This window comes from Lycorma delicatula, chromosome 1 (genome assembly GCF_047948215.1).
Source record: "Lycorma delicatula isolate Av1 chromosome 1, ASM4794821v1, whole genome shotgun sequence".
Taxonomy (NCBI): Eukaryota; Metazoa; Arthropoda; class Insecta; order Hemiptera; family Fulgoridae; genus Lycorma; species Lycorma delicatula.
Window position 1 is genome coordinate 79,536,977 of NC_134455.1, and position 14,669 is coordinate 79,551,645.

Sequence of the window (14,669 nt, forward strand, 5' to 3'; positions counted from 1 at the left end):
ACCCCATTCTACCATCCATAAAAGCACCCCAGGGGTATCCCGTTTGATAGTGCCCCAGTTGATAGTGATGATTGGTCTAGCTTCGCACGAGCTGCTCGCATCACTTCACCGCTCTAGCCTCACGTGCAGTCCCCACGGGAAGTCCATTATTATTAAACAGAATCTTTTTTTTTTTTTTAATTTATTATTTATATATATATATATATATATTTATATCAAACACTTGTAACTGAATGTAACGTAATGAAGTGGATAGTATCGTATCCATCAGAACAACGTCTTCCGTTTATACCAACATAGGTCGACAACCAGGTTGCCTGCCTTTACTGAGAATTTATTGCATAAATAAAGACTCGTTGATGTGTATATTAAGGAGAGGGGTGTACGGTGTAGGAGAGGTTGACCTGTCTGTTGTCTGTTGTTAGTAGGCATACTCTTGTTTTAATTAGTGATCCGGCTCTATAATACTCGTATAACTTAGGTTGAATAAATTTCCATATGTTCGATACAGTTAAATTGTACTAGTCAAACAAGCTACTGTATGTTAGCAACGAGGCGGATATGTAGGCTACCTAATGCATAACTTAGGCTATCTGCATGTTGTAACAGGTGACATGACTGTTATTACTATTATTATTATACGTTTTATTTAAATACTTAAACTGATTTCATTTCATCGTTAAACATTTTGTAACAGAGTTACGTTTTAACAATGCCACTCAAAACAGCTTTTCATATAGTCCTTAAGCGTATTTAACAAAAGGAATACGTAAATATTTTATTTTATTTTTCTAGTCGATATGTTGCAATCTGTTCAACTAGTGAACAATTAGTAACTTCCCATCCATTACCGAATGTGATAAGGATGATATGTATGGCATGTAGATAAGATGTAGTTCTGTATAGCTCAGGCCGACCATTCCTGTGATGTGTATTTAATTGAACCCCAACAATATCGGTATCCGCTGTCTAGTATTCAAATCCGTACAAAAGCAACTAACTTTTACTTGGATTTGAACCTCAGAACTTCGACTTCAAAAATCAGCTATTAAATAATTGATTTGCGACGACGAGTTAAGCTGAATCAGTCCGGTGGGCTAATAAGTAAATATGATTAATTTTAAATAAGATTAGTTCGATTATTCTGCCTACGTTTAATTATAAACTAAAAAATATGAGGCAAAAATAGAGATTTCTATTGCCATGAGGTGGAACCGCAGCAAAAATTCTGAAGAATATTTCCCAGAAAGTTGTCAAAAAATAAATCAATATTATTGAATGAAGGTCATTTAAAATTTTATTTGGTTATGTATTTTTATCTTTTAAAATTTTTCGGTGAATGTATTCTTAGCGTTTTAAACGTTTAAAAAATGTAGAATGAAGCCTTTGTTGTAAAATTAAAAAAAACTATAAAGGAAAATTATAAAGAGAATATCTATCTAAACCAAAACCATTACTAAGTCAAGATGTTGAAAATTTTAAGCGATTTAGTAGTTTATTTTGTAAGGTTTATATTAAATATTAAATCATAAAAACTACTTTTTATTAAATAAGGAGAATAGAAGCCTCTATAAACAGAGGCCTTTTTTCACAGTCAGATCCATATTCTCCAAGATTTTCATATATTACAATTCATTATTTTCATCTGTTTTAACATTTGAATTAAACAGTTAAACAGTATTAGCTATACAATTCTGAGAGGATTAAAAAGTGATCTGCGAAAGATAATTAATTTTAATTTCATTTTTCTTTTCTAACATAAATTGATTTGTAATCCTTAACTAGTTCTATATACCATAGTGTAGTTATTTTTTCCACAACACAACTAATAAATTGTTAGAAAAAAATTTTAATTTTATTTATTTCATTTTAATAAATCTTTTGTGTATCTAATTTATATATATATATTTTTTTTTTTAAATTTCTAATAGTATGTTAATGATATTTTAATTAAAATTATATTAATCAGTTGTATCTAGTCGTGATCGGTTTATCCAGTCCCGAAATAAATTTTACTTATTTAAACCCATTTTTTTATTCAAATATTTTTTTTAATTTTAAAAATATTTAAATTAATTTAATTTTTTAAATATTTAAATTATAATTTAAAAAAATTAATTTATCTAACATAATTTACCGAAAAAACCCCTGATTGTAAAAACCTTTTATATTTAAATTATTAAAAATATGATATATTCTTATATTATTTAAAATTAATATTTTATTTTTATAAAGGAAGTAAAAACATTATAAAAACATTTATACTATTAAATGTTGCCATAACAATAAGTCTAATAAATAAAAGAATTAAAAATAATAACAAAGATAATCTATTATCCATAAATAGTTTAAAATGTTATAAAAGGACAAAACTCCTTATACATAATAATATTATATATTTTTTTATATAAGAATTTTTTAAAGGAATGATTAATGGTTGAAGCATAAAGAGCCGGTATTTTTTTTTTGTTTTGGATCGACATGACACGCTTGAATGAGTTTCAACGCTTGTCCCTCAAGTAACTAAGAATATTAGATACCACTTTGTAGTTCACAAGTATACTATGAACTATAAAAAGTAGAGTTAAGAATCATTTTAATTTTTTGATAGATAGGATAATATTCTACACAACTTGTATTTACTACTGAGATAAGTGATAATTATATTTCAATATTTCATACGCAATTAAATTATATAATAATTGAAAAATAACTAGAAATAGAATTTTATTATTAAATTTTACGCTGAAAGAAATAAATTTGTTTTCTGTTTCTTCAAAATACAATCGGTGTAAGAGTATTAACTTCAGTATTACCCTATATTTTATGAAAATTTTTCTCCCTATATTCTATTATTTCTTAGCAATTTTCAGCTTAGTATTGTTGAGCACCTAATTGCTCAATTAGCTGCATTAGAAAAAAATACACCGTATAATTCCAAACTATAAACAACACTTTACGAACCAATACCGCAATATTATTTTCTCGTACGTAATTTTTATTTACTCGCAATATAATACAGACTGTTTTTAATATAATTCTTGAAAAAAAAAAGAGTGAAATTATTAAATTATGATTCACACTTCCTGTAAAATTTATTATCGACGAATAAAACAAGAAAATTATAGTAATAACTATAAAATACATAATAGAACGTTTACTATTTCGATATAAATTTTATTAAAAAAGTCTGTTTACCTTTAGGTGGGAGGGAGAAAATAATGAATACGACGTTTAAAAATAAAGTATTCATATTTTTCTAAAACAAAAAATAGATAAATAAATGAATACATAGTTTTGAAAATTCTATCTTATCATTACATTACGATTATTTTAATAATTTCCCTCCCCGCTTTATAGTTTTGATTATTATCCTAGTTTAGTAATCTTTTTCTTCTTCTTTCTTATCTCAATCTTCTTAATCTTATCATCTTTTTCATTACTTTGTTTTATGGAATTTAATTTAAAATTTTATAATTATTATAGCTGTGCATTGATTATCGCAGGTATTAAAATAAAACTACTTATTCACCTGCAATTACAGTTTTTTGATTTTATAATGACAATATTTTTATTATTTTAAAATATATTTTTTCATAAAAATTTTAATTAAAATATCACTTTTCTATTTAAACTCTATTTATCTTATTTAAACTCATATTTAAAATGTCATATCTTAACTCTATTATCATATATTTTATTTATTAATTCTACTTTCTTCTTAAGTGTTATGGATTACGCGTATTTTTCTTAATTTATTTTATTTTTTACAACGGTTTTATTACAATGATATTTTTTCTCTATACATAACAATATATTTCTATAAATTGACTTCTTTTTTATTAAGAAGTACGGTGAGTTGATTTGATTGCTGTATGTGCTCGTATTTTTATATTGAATGAAGCGCTTTTTAGAAAACTGCAGAAAGTAGCAAACTAAATTTGCTTGCTTTATTTTTTAGAAAATTCCCTTTTTTGTGTTGTAAAAAAATAAAGCAAGTTTATTGCAATTATTTTTATTATTTTTTCATTACTGTTTCAATTTTTTTTTAATATTGAAGCTCTTCGTTGTAAAAGTTTCTCTTGTTAGCATGCTAAATTCATGAATGTTATTTAGTTACAATTGGCAAAAAATTTAACAAAATCATACGTAATGAAACATAAACCATGTAACACTTTCGCAGTGAGTCATAGCCTTTTTTTTAGTTATAATAATTAAACCTTTGTTTATCGTATTTATATATTTTCCAAAAATATTTTTATTTTCGATTCTGTAGCTCTATTCCTGATGTAGCAGCACAAGCTATAAAAAAAAGTAAAGATCGGTCAAAATTTGAGTATGGATTTTTTGCAAATATCGGGTGACCGAAACTGCCACATGAAGGGTATCTTCCTCTATTGGGTCAGGATCTACAAAATTGGGCCGACTTATTAAAGTGAATAATTATTCAATAAATAAACCTTTTAGTCTAAAGAACACAGGCGCTTAACAGGAGCCATACTTAAGTATCAGTTTTTTAAACTTTAATTTTGAAAATTGAAAATTCAAACAAATATTAATGTATTGATGTAGACAACATTGAAAGATTTTTAAAAAGGGGGTCCCCTATGGAATCCATCTTAATAATTTAAAAATGTTTTTAAATTTTCCTAAAAATAAGTAGTAGGGAGATTATTTTTGATTCCAACTTTAAAACTTCATATTTAGTCCTTTTTTAGTATTTTTATAAACTTAAACGAATATAAATGAATATAGAAAACTGAATTCACACCTTTTTATAATTTTCTGGTATCAAATAGAATTTTGAGAAGATTCACTTCAACTAGTTTTGAACAATTTAATAATAAAAATTGACGTCAATTGACATTTTAAGCAATTAAGTAAAAAAATTATGAATTTTCTATCAAAGTTGGATCAGCGGAAAATCTGATACATAAAAAATATAATATTCTGAAGGTATGAAACTATTTATTACGTGGCAGCTGAGTTTAGTACAAATTTCGAGTATTTTTTTAAATTCGGAGCCGCGAGTCATACCTCGCGGCTCCGATATTAAAAAAATACAAACATTCTAATAAAATAGCACACAAACATTCAAAAATTAAAATAGTGTTATGTTAGCCTTGTTAGGGGATGTGCCACGAGTAAATGTGCTTCCAGTATTTGTCTTTTTTGAACCGATAATATTATGATGGTGCCAAGCCCAACAAAACGCAGATGATATTTAACTTTTTTAATGGCAATTTTACTTGATTCATTTCAAAGACTATAGTTAGCATTATTACATTAAGCAAAAGCAGTTCAAATGCCACAAGGATTATACCCACTTCTACTGAAAAAGAGATTAAAAAACTTCCATGAATTTTACACTACTGCAAGATTAGTTTTAATCGTTTTTTAAAGATAAGCAAAGAAAAACGTCTTTAGTCAAACGTTAAGCCACGAATTTCTCGATTGAAAAATAATGTTATTTTTATTATTTAAATAAATTAAATCAAGGTTATGTAAATTCCGTAACAGTTTTAATTAAAAGAACGTAATATTTGAAAACACGTTTATAAAGACTTTTATTTTTTTATTATAATTCCACAATTACTGCTGTCATTACATTTTCAACTTATATCGCAAGTAAAGTAAGATGCCCTTTTTTAAGATACCATATTCTACGAGAAAGGAATTTATATACCAAATTTTAATACATTGTCCAAGCCTACTGTTGTTATCAATGATGAAGAATTTTAACTCAAAGATCGAACCCAGTATAGGAATAATATAATTAAAAGATCCGAAACAGTAACAAGGAATATTAAGCGTTAATAATATTTTTTTATTCATATATATATATATATATATATTTGTATACAACATTACCCCTAACAAGCAATTGCTGTACCCAGCGGTCCTGAAACCAATTTGGAGTTACGGAATCCAGCTATGGAGCACCTTAAATGACAGTAATATCGAAGTCGTACACCCTGACCTCATAGGGGAAGACACCCTCCATGTGACGGTTTTGGTTAGAAATATAATAAAAGCGCCGTGATTTGCAAAAAACACCGAAATACACGATTATCTGGCGTTGCCAACCATTCGAAAGCAGATTCGTTACAAGGTACAAAATGATACTGAACAAACATGTGAACTGGCTGGCGGTTAATCTGCTGGATTAATTGCGATTAACCACTATATGTATTAGATATGTAACTTCTAAGAGATTTGAGGTGTATCAACTACTCTTGCGTGTTGTGTATCGTCAAAATTCTTCATTTCGTTTCGCCACTTATTTTTATTGGTTCTTTGATTTGTTTTACTGTTTTCTTCGTTTGATTAATTAATCGTTGTGTGAATGCTAAGACTACTTTTATGGTGTTTTCTTTCCTTCTTATGTTCTAAACTTTATCAATATTCTTTTGACTCATCTTTATATGTACTTATTTATATTTACTGAATAAAATATGTATATATATATATATATATATATATATGTAAACATTCGATAAGTTTTTCCTATCGCCGAAATAAACCTTTAGTTAGATAAAAAAATATTAAGTCAATATTATGAAGGAATTTAAAGTTACAAAAATATATGTAAATTGAATTTCTATTGGTAGAGATAATTTATGAAATGTTTATAAACTCTTTTCAGTACTATATTTCTAGTAATACTTATGATGATATTACTCATAAGCTACAATAAAGATAAAAAAAATATAAAGAGCAAATTGTTATGTACTCCAACTCATTATTAAAAGTTTTTTCCCATCTTTAATAAGGTATGAAATTGCGTAAATCTAAGTCAATATTTTCCTACGACATAAAGCGAAAGAGATCAAAACATACATAAAAAGATGTATATTATTAATATATAGATAAAAATATAATTCTGTTACCTTGATATATTTTTAAATCAATGATATCAAACTATAAAGCCATAAAAATGCGCTAAATTTCCCTTTCTGACCGACAATAGCGATTTCTCTAATTTGTTTAAATTGTCAACTTAGTTGGAAACACTAAATACGAGAAAAGAACATAAGAAATAGATCAGTTACTTCGAAAATATGTTTATTTTTGAAATTAAAAAGCAGCTGTAAACAGTTTTCAAGAGTTAATAGACCTTTTGTTTCTAACTAATATCCCGTATATGAATAAACATATACAAAACATTCGTATATAAGCTCCTGTATTTATAGCAACACATGCCCTAATTATTTTTTTCTGTTAGAAGTTGTTATAATACAATTTTATTTACATTTTTTCGTTATCATAAAACAAGCGCACACAAATGCAACCTAACAAATATTCCACATCTACAAACAATTTAACAGTTTAATTATATTTATAAAAATAAATTCACTGCAACCCGCATTAATTTTGACACATTTTTTATATTAATAATGCCCACACGTTTGGACCAGATCAATTAAAACAAAGTATAGATATTTTAATCCTTGGTCAAATTATGCCGTTATCTTACGTTTAATCGTTTTTGTATTTATTACAATTCTTTTTTTTCGACATAACTTTTTTAACTTTTTAATACCCTCATATCAGACTTTTTTTTAAGTCAAAAAGTTTTTATTGTGCTGTCAAACTATTATATATATATAATATAATTTTAATGTAAAATACGACTTACATTAGTATTTTAAATAACTATAAGTTATAACTTATTTTACTTTATTACTTAAAAAATGTATACTTAGTAACTAATTATTCGAGACTTAATTCCTTTCTCTGAACTGAATAAATCTTCATCATAATGAAATAAAAAAAATTTGACTAATATCATTAATCGATCTACAGTTTTATTTATATTATTAAAAAAGAAAAAATGTAGTAGATTAACACACGAATTGCAAACAACGTGGTATGACTACTAATTCTTCATTAGTTGCTCAGACTGGTCTATAAGAACATTTGCATTGTTGGCAGCTGGAGCTTTTCTTTTTCCTGTTTAGCCTCCGGGAATTACCGTTAGGTATTACTTCAGAGGATGAATGAGGATAATATGTATGAGCATAAAAGAAGTGTAGTATTGTAGAGTCTCAATTCGACCATTCCTGAGATGTGTGGTTAATTGAAATCCAATCACCAAAGAACAACGGTATTCACGATCTAGTATTCAAATCCATATAAAAGTAGTTACTTTTGTACGGATTTGAAAAGGCTTTACATTTTAGTAAAGGCCTTTACTAGGACTTGAACACTGGAACTCTTGACTTCCAAATCAGCTAATGACAGCTGGAACTGCCAACACTGTTCCAACGTGACGTCTATATGTACGTATGTATCTCGCATAACTCAAAAATGATTTGTCGTAGGATGTTGAAATTTTGAATTTAGGACTGTTGCAACACCTAGATCTACACCTCCCATTTTCATTGCAATCGACTAAACTAAAAGTGTCCAAAAAAGCCCAAAATCCAAAACAATTTGGATTTTGCACTTTTTCTTACGTGCAGTAATAAACCCTCATTGAGAGATATTCAACGATACATCATAAATGGTACTTATTTTCATCGGTTCCAGAGTTATAGTGAAATTAAATTTTAATTAATGAAAGACGATTATTTGGATCTTATAAAGGGAAGGCACATCGGCTCGAATCAGACTTCATCTCCTTTTTTAATTTGTGGTTTTATTTTAATTTAAATTTATTTATTTATTAATAATAACAATAAAAAAAATATATATAAAAAATATCAGAAGTTATTAATAAAAGTCTTATTAAACCAAGACTGGAATAGTTTTCAACCACTGTTATAGAAAAAAAAATTCGTTATTACTTTTTTTAACTAAAAATTAAATACAAATATTTAAGATCTCTTGGAAAATTTTTTTTGTACCTTTAAACGTAAGACCACCTTAGCATAAAATACTGGAAAAATTTATGAATTTTTTACACGATAAAAAACATCACCTTAGATTTTTAAATAAATATAATTTTAATTCAAAAAAATAAGAAAATGCATAGTCTTAAAGTAATTTTAAAAGTTATTTTAAGAGGAGGGATTAATTTTTTAAGCTCTATATAGATGCTGGGAAAGTTCAATAACATTGTAACCACTTTTTCTTTTCTTCATGAAAATTGTAAACTTATCTTTTACACACTTCGAATCTATAATATTTAATCAACGGAACAAAAAAAATGAAATACTAAAAATTAAAATAGTAATGGACGGATGATAAGCAGCATATAACATTTTAATAATATTTCTTACTTAAGATTATAATTAATGCAACTCAATTGTAAATAAATAGAGAACCGATTATAGTTGTTTTTAAAAACAACCTGAAGTGGTTGTGATTGGACCAAGAATAAAGGCCAGGTTTTCTTCTCGGTCAACACAAACGCGAAATGCTTGTTGACATTAAAACTAGTCTGAAGTTTTATTTATTTATTTATTTTTAATAATAAAAGCAAAAGACTGGAAGAACACTTTAATGTCACAAGAACGTGCATTAGCTATTATTATACTTAGAGGCGATTCATTCCCAGTTAGCTGCTGTTACCATTTACCTTTCCACCGTGATTCTGAACTTATTAACGTTAAGTTATATAATTATTTAATAACTGGTTTTTATTCTGCAGATCTATCTTCATAAAATTTATTTTAAATATTTTATTAATTTAAAATTGCATATCTTTTATGTTAATCACATATATATTTTTTACGACTAATTAATTAGTGGGATATGAAAATACAAGAAAATATTATCTAGTCAAACCAGTGCAAAAGAAATTCGCTCAAAAAAATAATAATAAAAATGCCATCTATAGATTTATAGGAAGATTATATAATAAAAATAAAGATGATGTAACAATTTACTAGAGATTAGGTTCTTCCTTCGTAACATATATTAATGTCAATATATCAATACTTTGAACAATTTTCCCGTCAAAAGATTTTTTTTAAATTTATTTAAACCCTTAGAGATATTTATTTTAATCCAAATTTTTTCTTAACCTGAGACCTTTCAGATAAACTGGAAAAATATGTATAATGTACCAAGAAAATGTGTTCTTTAATACTAAGGCAGAAACAGATAAATCGTTAAAAAAACAAGATTTTTGTTAATATAAGAAATTTTAATAAATTTTATTTCCATACATAGTTAATTAGTTATTTATATGTGTATGCTGGCGTGATTATGATTAATAACATTATATCACCAATTTTTTTTTTTTTTAATACATATAATTATTAAAACAATTTCTGTCATATCACTCAAAGTTAAGAATTTTGATGATTTGGAGCACTTTGTTTTAGAAAAATATATTAATAGTTAGTAAGGGAAATTTTTTATTTCTTAATAATTAATTTATAATTTAAAAGCATTCCAGTTTCACAAGAATCAATAAAATCTGATCGTAAAAATGGTAGAAATAAATGTTTGTTCCACGGTAGAAGCTCAACGGCTGGACTGATTTAGATGTATAACTCCCCGTTGGAATTGTTAAGTTAATGGGAGTGTGATGGGTTATTTTTTTATAAATTGTGTTTTTTATTGTTTTTTTTTATAATATATATTTAGGGTGTATGTATGTTTGTTCTACTGTAGCAGCTCAGCGGTTGAACCGATTTTCGATTAGATGTATGACCCCGCATTGAAATCCTTACGTTATTGGGAGTGCATAGGCTATATATATATATATATATACATATTTCTTTTAATAGAAATTAGAAAACATATTTAACAAATTTGAAAACAGAATATGCTATATACAAATACTATATTCAAAAATTGTCACTCTCAAGCTCTTTAAATATCCTATATTAAAGAGCAATGTTTTCAACAACGTTTTTTTTTTGGCTGTCATGTTTTTTAAATTTTAATATTTTTCAATTGTTCTGTGAGTGTCAATACACATTCATCAACAAATATTCAATCATTTACGATGTATGTAGAGGTTTTTGTTTATTGACTCGTATAATATTCTAGAAATATCCGGATATTTAGTGCAAAAAATTTCTTCATTGGCACTTGCGTCGTTCTTCACGTAATAAGTGCACCACTAATTATAACTACCGTGAATATTCTTAAGTTATTCTTTAGCTTGAATTTATTTAGCGTGAATATTCTTAAGCTTATTACAACCCGTATATATTCTTAACTAAAAGTGAAAGAATGGTGGCTGTAAGGAGAACATAAAATCATAAGCATTAAAATTAACTGGTTCGTTTGGGTCTCGAACTATTGACTTCTAGTGCAGAAACCTAACGTTAACCATTTCACCTTTCTGAAATTTTTGTAATAAAAACACAAAATTACATTATAAATATCTCTTTCAAAAATATTTCTAAAATAGCAGCTGATAATTTGAAGAAGTTTAAATTTAAAAAGGATATATATAAATTTTGTTTTTAATAATGTATGAAATTTTATTAGGGTCTTGAAATATTTTTAAAATATACACAGCTCATAATAAAGAAAATATTAATAATTTATCAAAATCTTATGAACAATTTGTGACAAGATTCAATTTTGTAATTTTGAATTTTTATTAGATATACAAATGAATAATAATATTTCAAAATATTTGTAAAATTATCGTAATGTTAAAAAAAAAATACAGTAATCTTTAATTACATAAAGCTTATATATATTTTTTTCAATCTTGTACATGGATAATTTTCAAAAAATTGTGGCATGAAATTTCTTGAATCACGTAAAATCTTTCTAATTTCACTTAAATTAGTTAAACATAGTTTGGTCAAAATTTACTTTTGTCGTCAAATTACCAAATTGTTTGTTTCGTCAAACTTGACTTTTCAAAACCCTTGTTTTTTTTTTATAAACTGTGTTGTAATTTTTTTGGTATCTTTTCTCGATATTTTTTTTATTACGTCATAATAAAATGACTGAAAATTTGATCGAATACACAATTTCCTTCAAAAATGATGATAACCATTTTCAAGAACAAAAAAAATTATACTAGGAAAAAAGCGAAGTAAGATGGTTTTCTATTAACTAATACACTCGGCTATATATAATATTGTGTATATTAACAACCCAATCTCACCGAAATCCAGGTGTTGTTCAGCCTGTGTTGAATTATCCTTTTGATATTTTTTTACATTCAGAGAAAACAACCGTAATGGGTGACTAGAGAACTTCAGTAGGTTACATGTATTATAGTAGTAACAAAGACTAGTATGATAGTGTAAAACGATCACTCTATTAGAGGAAGGTGTTTTCTCATTTATACATTCGTGTTTTCTTCATTTATAAATATGCCCGCATTTATAAGTACAATTTTTTTTTATTTAACTGAAAATGGAAAATTAAATTGTTTCTATCATCTGATAAATAGATTTAAGCTGTATACTACAATACCAATTTACATATTAATCGTAATTTAACATCATATAAACTTTATTTTACATTAGTAACGCCACCTTAGATAATCTAAACACGTATTTTATCAAGGAAGATGAAAGATGAAATAATTCCAGATCCTTTCCGCGAATCAAATCCAAGACCAGCTGATAACTCAATATACAAAATGACCCGCTGTTATTAACTATTAACAGATTAAGAAGAATCCGAAGAAAGCAAACTTGCTCAAATTTCCCACTTTCTCCTTGGATTATTAAGAAGAGGTTTTTAATTTTTAATAAATTTTTCCGCAAGATTCCCTTTTTTTACAGCGTAAAGGTGCCTAACAAATATAATATTATATGGGTCGTAATACAAACACGTATATTATATGGTACGCAAACGTTCGTAGTACACACAAATTCAATAAAATAAATTTTAAATATGTGGCAAATACTGAAGTTTTGATATGATAAAATCATAGAAAATGTTATTATGACAATAAATTACGGTTCACTTTCTTTTTTCAGTAATTAAGAACACCATGCTAAAGAAATTACAAGTCTTTTTTTCATTGCCAAAATTTTAAAATCAATTTTACTTCAAAATATTCCAGGTGCAGCGGTGTGTGACGAATTGAACTGCGTCCTAGAAGTAGCATGTTTCTTGAGCCCATAAAAATAAATAAAACAGTAATAAAAGGGGGCTACTCAATGATTATGTGACTGTTTTGATAATTCCAATATATTATAACAGGTCTTTGTTTATTTTCCCATTCATTTTATTATAATTTGTGCTACATAAAATTGTAGGCTCATTTCGGTGTAATTAATTTTTTTTTTAATGCTACATGAACTTTAATAAATGAATTTTAAGTTTTGCTAACACACATAAATTCAATTTGCAATGTAAATTTTTAATATAGCAAATAAACTTTTTTATTTCCAGCAATAGGCACGATCGAATACGTGTAGAAAAGTGTGTGTATGTGTGTGTGTGTGTGTGTGTGTGTGATGCGTGAGCTGTATTCACACATGAATTATCTATAAATGCAAGAAACAGCATAATTTTACTGAAAAAAATGGTACAAGAATTGTGTATTTTGCCAAACTGTTCATATGCAGTTAAGAACTACTTTAAATCAAAATTTCATTTCATTATTAAAAAGAAGTATTTTTATCGAGCCAACTAATCTATCTAATTCATCAATCTCCATGTTCAATGTTAAACATGTAAATTAAATAACACTTTTTATAGAAATTCACGTAACTCCAAAATTTCGATATGGACAAATTATAATTAAGTGAACTTTCTAGAAGTTAATCTCCTAGACTATATCGAGGATGTTTGGCGACTCAAACGCCTAAATGTGTTGAATTTTAAGAATTTTGATGGACTCTTAAGCTGATTACTGTTACATACAGCTCTTAAGCTGTTGCATACGTGATGAGCATCTTTCTATGCCTTGATGAGGAGCCTAACCTCTTTTCATTTATCTCCATGAGCTTGTTATGTTACTATTTGTTAGTCTTTGTCTATTTTTTAATGATGTTATAAATTTTTGTTTGTTTTTCATTAGAACTATTGTACCTATGTGGACTTATTCAGAACGAGTGTGTTTATATAAACAAATTTTATATACGTATGAATGTATGTACGTGTTTTATTTATATTTTTATTTGTATGTACGTTTTATTGAGGATGTTTGTTGGAAACCCCTCATAATGTACTTTTTGTAATACGATTTACTTGTGGTTTCTTACACGGAACCGATTGTAAATAAATAAATCGCGTAGCAAAAAAGACTTTTTGTGATTCTGAATAAAATTAAATTTCTCAGCCGTTCATCTTTTTAAGTGACATTTTGTTGTTTGTGTGTGGCTTTGAACAATGATACCTATTTAATTTTCCATCTTTTTTGTTTACACATTTTTTTGGGGGTTTTCAATAAATTATTATCTGTATATTTAAATATTTAAAATTGAACGTGTTTCTATACGTATTGCTCAGAATTCAGTATCTGTTCGGTACACCTATATCTGTATTTTTTCTAAGAAAGTGAGAGAAAGAATAATTAATGTAGATGCTTATTTGAATCTGGATTAAATAAGCCCTTTCCAACCATGTTAAAAAAACTTTTTAAAGGACCAAAAATAAAAGAATTTATTCATCAAACAAACTTTATACAATTTTTATAAATATATAAATCCTTAATATTGTTGAAACCAAATTTTTTCTGATTTTTTTTTGCGAATGATAAATATTTTTCCAAAACATTTAAGAAGATAAAAATTAATAAAATCAGAATATTTTAATGGAGATTATTCAGAAGATTCTTTTTGGGT